Source organism: Euprymna scolopes, chromosome 12, assembly GCF_053919585.1.
Source record: "Euprymna scolopes isolate OS-2025 chromosome 12, ASM5391958v1, whole genome shotgun sequence".
Taxonomy (NCBI): domain Eukaryota; kingdom Metazoa; phylum Mollusca; class Cephalopoda; order Sepiida; family Sepiolidae; genus Euprymna; species Euprymna scolopes.
In genome coordinates this window covers 54,457,279-54,465,107 of record NC_136493.1, presented here as the reverse complement: position 1 = coordinate 54,465,107, position 7,829 = coordinate 54,457,279, and positions in this window count along the sequence as shown.

Genomic DNA, 7,829 nt, shown 5'->3' with positions numbered 1-7,829 from the left:
ATATAAGAAGAAAAGGTAGAAGACAAAGAAATAAAGAAAGAAATGAGAAAAAGATGCAAAGAAAGAAGCTCTAGAAATATAAGAAGCGAAGATAGTAGACAAAGAAATTAAGAAAGAAATGAGAAAAAGATGCAAAGAAAGAAGCTCTAGAAATATAAGAAGTTAAGATAGTAGACAAAGAAATAAAGAAAGAAATGAGAAAAAGATGCAAAGAAAGAAGCTCTAGAAATATAAGAAGCGAAGATAGTAGACAAAGAAATAAATAAAGAAATGAGAAAAAGATGCAAAGAAAGAAGCTCTAGAAATATAAGAAGCAAAGGTAGAAGACAAAGTAATTAAGAAAGAAATGAGAAAAAGGTGCAAAGAAAGAAGCTCTAGAAATATAAGAAGCAAAGGTAGAAGACAAAGAAATTAAGAAAGAAATGAGAAAAAGATGCAAAGAAAGAAGCTCTAGAAATATAAGAACAAAAGGTAGAAGACAAAGAAATTAAGAAAGAAATGAGAAAAAGATGTAAAGAAAGAAGCTCTAGAAATATAAGAAGCAAAGATAGTAGACAAAGAAATAAAGAAAGAAATGAGAAAAAGATGCAAAGAAAGAAGCTCTAGAAATATAAGAAGCGAAGATAGTAGACAAAGAAATAAAGAAAGAAATGAGAAAAAGATGCAAAGAAAGAAGCTCTAGAAATATAAGAAGCAAAGGTAGAAGACAAAGAAATTAAGAAAGAAAAAAGAAAAAGATGCAAAGAAAGAAGCTCTAGAAATATAAGAAGCAAAGGTAGAAGAAAAAGAAATTAAGAAAGAAATGAGAAAAAGGTGCAAAGAAAGAAGCTCTAGAAATATAAGAAGCAAAGGTAGAAGACAAAGAAATTAAGAAAGAAATGAGAAAAAGATGCAAAGAAAGAAGCTCTAGAAATATAAGAAGCAAAGGTAGAAGACAAAGAAATTAAGAAAGAAATGAGAAAAAGATGCAAAGAAAGAAGCTCTAGAAATATAAGAAGCAAAGGTAGAAGACAAAGAAATTAAGAAAGAAATGAGAAAAAGGTGCAAAGAAAGAAGCTCTAGAAATATAAGAAGCAAAGATAGTAGACAAAGAAATAAAGAAAGAAATGAGAAAAAGATGCAAAGAAAGAAGCTCTAGAAATATAAGGAGCAAAGGTAGAAGACAAAGAAATTAAGAAAGAAATGAGAAAAAGATGTAAAGAAAGAAGCTCTAGAAATATAAGAAGCGAAGACAGTAGACAAACAAATAAGGAAAGAAATGAGAAAAAGATGCAAAGAAAGAAGCTCTAGAAATATAAGAAGCAAAGGTAGAAGACAAAGAAATAAAGAAAGAAATGAGAAAAAGATGCAAAGAAAGAAGCTCTAGAAATATAAGAAGCGAAGATAGTAGACAAAAAAATTAAGAAAGAAATGAGAAAAAGATGCAAAGAAAGAAGCTCTAGAAATATAAGAAGCAAAGATAGTAGACAAAGAAATAAAGAAAGAAATGAAAAAAAGATGCAAAGAAAGAAGTTCTAGAAATATAAGAAGCGAAGATAGTAGACAAAGAAATAAAGAAAGAAATGAGAAAAAGATGCAAAGAAAGAAGCTCTAGAAATATAAGAAGCAAAGGTAGAAGACAAAGAAATAAAGAAAGAAATGAGAAAAAGATGCAAAGAAAGAAGCTCTAGAAATATAAGAAGCGAAGATAGTAGACAAGGAAATTAAGAAAGAAATGAGAAAAAGATGCAAAGAAAGAAGCTCTAGAAATATAAGAAGCAAAGGTAGAAGACAAAGAAATAAAGAAAGAAATGAGAAAAAGATGCAAAGAAAGAAGCTCTGGAAATATAAGAAGCGAAGATAGTAGACAAAGAAATTAAGAAAGAAATGAGAAAAAGATGCAAAGAAAGAAGCTCTAGAAATATAAGAAGCAAAGATAGTAGACAAAGAAATAAAGAAAGAAATGAGAAAAAGATGCAAAGAAAGAAGCTCTAGAAATATAAGAAGCGAAGATAGTAGACAAAGAAATAAAGAAAGAAATGATAAAAAGATGCAAAGAAAGAAGCTCTAGAAATATAAGAAGCAAAGGTAGAAGACAAAGAAATTAAGAAAGAAATGAGAAAAAGGTGCAAAGAAAGAAGCTCTAGAAATATAAGAAGCAAAGGTAGAAGACAAAGAAATAAAGAAAGAAATGAGAAAAAGATGCAAAGAAAGAAGCTCTAGAAATATAAGAAGCGAAGATAGTAGACAAAGAAATTAAGAAAGAAATGAGAAAAAGATGCAAAGAAAGAAGCTCTAGAAATATAAGAAGCAAAGATAGTAGACAAAGAAATTAAGAAAGAAATGAGAAAAAGATGCAAAGAAAGAAGCTCTAGAAATATAAGAAGCGAAGATAGTAGACAAAGAAATAAAGAAAGAAATGAGAAAAAGATGCAAAGAAAGAAGCTCTAGAAATATAAGAAGCAAAGGTAGAAGACAAAGAAATAAAGAAAGAAATGAGAAAAAGATGCAAAGAATGAAGCTCTAGAAATATAAGAAGCGAAGATAGTAGACAAACAAATTAAGAAAGAAATGAGAAAAAGATGCAAAGAAAGAAGCTCTAGAAATATAAGAAGCAAAGATAGTAGACAAAGAAATAAAGAAAGAAATGAGAAAAAGATGCAAAGAAAGAAGCTCTAGAAATATAAGAAGCGAAGATAGTAGACAAAGAAATAAAGAAAGAAATGAGAAAAAGATGCAAAGAAAGAAGCTCTAGAAATATAAGAAGCAAAGGTAGAAGACAAAGAAATTAAGAAAGAAATGAGAAAAAGGTGCAAAGAAAGAAGCTCTAGAAATATAAGAAGCGAAGATAGTAGACAAAGAAATTAAGAAAGAAATGAGAAAAAGATGCAAAGAAAGAAGCTCTAGAAATATAAGAAGCAAAGATAGTAGACAAAGAAATAAAGAAAGAAATGAGAAAAAGATGCAAAGAAAGAAGCTCTAGAAATATAAGAAGCGAAGATAGTAGACAAACAAATAAAAAAAGAAATGAGAAAAAGATGCAAAGAAAGAAGCTCTAGAAATATAAGAAGCAAAGGTAGAAGACAAAGAAATTAAGAAATAAATGAGAAAAAGATGCAAAGAAAGAAGCTCTAGAAATATAAGAAGCGAAGATAGTAGACAAAGAAATAAAGAAAGAAATGAGAAAAAGATGCAAAGAAAGAAGCTCTAGAAATATAAGAAGCAAAGGTAGAAGACAAAGAAATAAAGAAAGAAATGAGAAAAAGATGCAAAGAAAGAAGCTCTAGAAATATAAGAAGCGAAGATAGTAGACAAAGAAATTAAGAAAGAAATGAGAAAAAGATGCAAAGAAAGAAGCTCTAGAAATATAAGAAGCAAAGGTAGAAGACAAAGAAATAAAGAAAGAAATGAGAAAAAGATGCAAAGAAAGAAGCTCTAGAAATATAAGAAGCGAAGATAGTAGACAAAGAAATTAAGAAAGAAATGAGAAAAAGATGCAAAGAAAGAAGCTCTAGAAATATAAGAAGAAAAGGTAGAAGACAAAGAAATAAAGAAAGAAATGAGAAAAAGATGCAAAGAAAGAAGCTCTAGAAATATAAGAAGCGAAGATAGTAAACAAAGTAATTAAGAAAGAAATGAGAAAAAGATGCAAAGAAAAAAGCTCTAGAAATATAAGAAGCAAAGATAGTAGACAAAGAAATAAAGAAAGAAATGAGAAAAAGATGCAAAGAAAGAAGCTCTAGAAATATAAGAAGCGAAGATAGTAGACTAAGAAATAAAGAAAGAAATGATAAAAAGATGCAAAGAAAGAAGCTCTAGAAATATAAGAAGCAAAGGTAGAAGACAAAGAAATTAAAAAAGAAATGAGAAAAAGGTGCAAAGAAAGAAGCTCTAGAAATATAAGAAGCAAAGATAGAAGACAAAGAAATAAAGAAAGAAATGAGAAAAAGATGCAAAGAAAGAAGCTCTAGAAATATAAGAAGCGAAGATAGTAGACAAAGAAATTAAGAAAGAAATGAGAAAAAGATGCCAAGAAAGAAGCTCTAGATATATAAGAAGCAAAGATAGTAGACAAAGAAATTAAGAAAGAAATGAGAAAAAGATGCAAAGAAAGAAGCTCTAGAAATATAAGAAGCGAAGATAGTAGACAAACAAATAAAGAAAGAAATGAGAAAAAGATGCAAAGAAAGAAGCTCTAGAAATATAAGAAGCAAAGGTAGTAGACAAAGAAATAAAGAAAGAAATGAGAAAAAGATGCAAAGAAAGAAGCTCTAGAAATATAAGAAGCGAAGATAGTATACAAACAAATAAAGAAAGAAATGAGAAAAAGATGCAAAGAAAGAAGCTCTAGAAATATAAGAAGCAAAGATAGTAGACCAGGAAATAAAGAAAGAAATGAGAAAAAGATGCAAAGAAAGAAGCTCTAGAAATATAAGGTGCGAAGATAGTAGACAAAGAAATAAAGAAAGAAATGAGAAAAAGATGCAAAGAAAGAAGCTCTAGAAATATAAGAAGCAAAGGTAGAAGACAAAGAAATTAAGAAAGAAATGAGAAAAAGATGCAAAGAAAGAAGCTCTAGAAATATAAGAAGCGAAGATAGTAGACAAAGAAATTAAGAAAGAAATGAGAAAAAGATGCAAAGAAAGAAGCTCTAGAAATATAAGAAGCAAAGATAGTAGACAAAGAAATAAAGAAAGAAATGAGAAAAAGATGCAAAGAAAGAAGCTCTAGAAATATAAGAAGCGAAGATAGTAGACAAAGAAATAAAGAAAGAAATGAGAAAAAGATGCAAAGAAAGAAGCTCTAGAAATATAAGAAGCAAAGGTAGAAGACAAAGAAATAAAGAAAGAAATGAGAAAAAGATGCAAAGAAAGAAGCTCTAGAAATATAAGAAGCGAAGATAGTAGACAAACAAATAAAGAAAGAAATGAGAAAAAGATGCAAAGAAAGAAGCTCTAGAAATATAAGAAGCAAAGGTAGAAGACAAAGAAATAAAGAAAGAAATGAGAAAAAGATGCAAGGAAAGAAGCTCTAGAAATATAAGAAGCGAAGATAGTAGACAAAGAAATTAAGAAAGAAATGAGAAAAAGATGCAAAGAAAGAAGCTCTAGAAATATAAGAAGTTAAGATAGTAGACAAAGAAATAAAGAAAGAAATGAGAAAAAGATGCAAAGAAAGAAGCTCTAGAAATATAAGAAGCGAAGATAGTAGACAAAGAAATAAAGAAAGAAATGAGAAAAAGATGCAAAGAAAGAAGCTCTAGAAATATAAGAAGCAAAGGTAGAAGACAAAGTAATTAAGAAAGAAATGAGAAAAAGGTGCAAAGAAAGAAGCTCTAGAAATATAAGAAGCAAAGGTAGAAGACAAAGAAATTAAGAAAGAAATGAGAAAAAGATGCAAAGAAAGAAGCTCTAGAAATATAAGAAGCAAAGGTAGAAGACAAAGAAATTAAGAAAGAAATGAGAAAAAGATGTAAAGAAAGAAGCTCTAGAAATATAAGAAGCAAAGATAGTAGACAAAGAAATAAAGAAAGAAATGAGAAAAAGATGCAAAGAAAGAAGCTCTAGAAATATAAGAAGCGAAGATAGTAGACAAAGAAATAAAGAAAGAAATGAGAAAAAGATGCAAAGAAAGAAGCTCTAGAAATATAAGAAGCAAAGGTAGAAGACAAAGAAATTAAGAAAGAAAAAAGAAAAAGATGCAAAGAAAGAAGCTCTAGAAATATAAGAAGCAAAGGTAGAAGACAAAGAAATTAAGAAAGAAATGAGAAAAAGGTGCAAAGAAAGAAGCTCTAGAAATATAAGAAGCAAAGATAGTAGACAAAGAAATAAAGAAAGAAATGAGAAAAAGATGCAAAGAAAGAAGCTCTAGAAATATAAGAAGCAAAGGTAGAAGACAAAGAAATTAAGAAAGAAATGAGAAAAAGATGCAAAGAAAGAAGCTCTAGCAATATAAGAAGCAAAGATAGTAGACAAAGAAATAAAGAAAGAAATGAGAAAAAGATGCAAAGAAAGAAGCTCTAGAAATATAAGAAGCGAAGATAGTAGACAAAGAAATAAAGAAAGAAATGAGAAACAGATGCAAAGAAAGAAGCTCTAGAAATATAAGAAGCAAAGGTAGAAGACAAAGAAATTAAGAAAGAAATGAGAAAAAGATGCAAAGAAAGAAGCTCTAGAAATATAAGAAGCAAAGGTAGAAGACAAAGAAATTAAGAAAGAAATGAGAAAAAGATGCAAAGAAAGAAGCTCTAGAAATATAAGCAGCAAAGATAGTAGACAAAGAAATAAAGAAAGAAATGAGAAAAAGAGGCAAAGAAAGAAGCTCTAGAAATATAAGAAGCGAAGATAGTAGACAAAGAAATAAAGAAAGAAATGAGAAAAAGATGCAAAGAAAGAAGCTCTAGAAATATAAGAAGCAAAGGTAGAAGACAAAGAAATAAAGAAAGAAATGAGAAAAAGATGCAAAGAAAGAAGCTCTAGAAATATAAGAAGCGAAGATAGTAGACAAAGAAATAAAGAAAGAAATGAGAAAAAGATGCAAAGAAAGAAGCTCTAGAAATATAAGAAGCAAAGATAGTAGACAAAGAAATAAAGAAATAAATGAGAAAAAGATGCAAAGAAAGAAGCTCTATAAGAGCCAGGTACGTCCAAGGATGGAATACTGTTTCCACATCTGGGCAGGAGCTGCTAGAAAGGACTTGGCCTGCCTTGATAGAGTTCAAAATAGACTTCGTAGCCTCGTAGGAGATGTCCTTTTCTCTTCCTTGCAACCTCTATCTCACAGAAGAGATGTTGCGAGTTTGTCTCTGATGTATCGTTATTTTCATGGAAAGTGTTCGACTGAGCTTCAATCTATGGTCCCCCCTCGCCAAACTTTCACAAGAAACACTCGTCTAGCTGTAATCACTATCAATAATTCCCCCCACTCTTTATCTTTGCCTTAACCTAAACGTAGATTCCATGAACAAAGCTTCTTTTTTAGAACTGCACGCCTGTGGAATTGCCTTCCGTTTTCCTGCTTTCCGGCTGACTACAATATGGCTGTCTTCAAGTCTAACGTAAATAAGTTCTTGATGAGCCGTTCCATATAAGTTATCAAATTTACCAAATTTTCATTACTAATGATTACTATATTGTCCAATTTCTACTGTACACTCTTTAACCCTTATTCTTGAGTGGCCTCTTGGCCTTGATAATGTGGTGATGCCTATGTAAAAAAAGAAATATATATATATATAAGAAGCGAAGTAGTCCAGGAAATAAAGAAAGAAATGAGAAGAAGAAGCAAAAAAAAAAAAAAAATAGCGATACAAGAAATAAAAGGACGAGTGACAAAAGCACCAGAGAAAAGTGTAAAATATTAACTGACCTTTATGTTTCACTATCTTCGGTTAATCTAGATTATCTACTGAGATAGGGCGTTTTCTGAGCTTTATTACTGCCGTGTTGACTCATGACAAAATGGAGCCGAGTATTTTTTTTTGTCACACCATCACTAGAATATATTTCGTACATAGTTAACATGCTCTCTTTATCATATTTGTTGTTTATTTTCAACAGAACATGTTTTTCTAGAGGTCTTCAACACGGTTTAGGAACTGTGTAACCCCTGAATAGTAACCATTCAATATATTAGAAGGAGGCTTTCAGGTGCTATACATTGACTAAGGGTAACTCGAAGCAGTGCAAAGCAGGGCATTCATCTTGACTAGTTATTTAATGAGAACCGTGGTTCACACCACAAAGCGAACTGAAAGCAACCATTGCAGGTGCTCGTCTGAGCTCCAATCCCTCGCCCCCTCACCAATCTTTCACGAGAAACACCCGTCTGGCTGAAACTACTGTCAATAA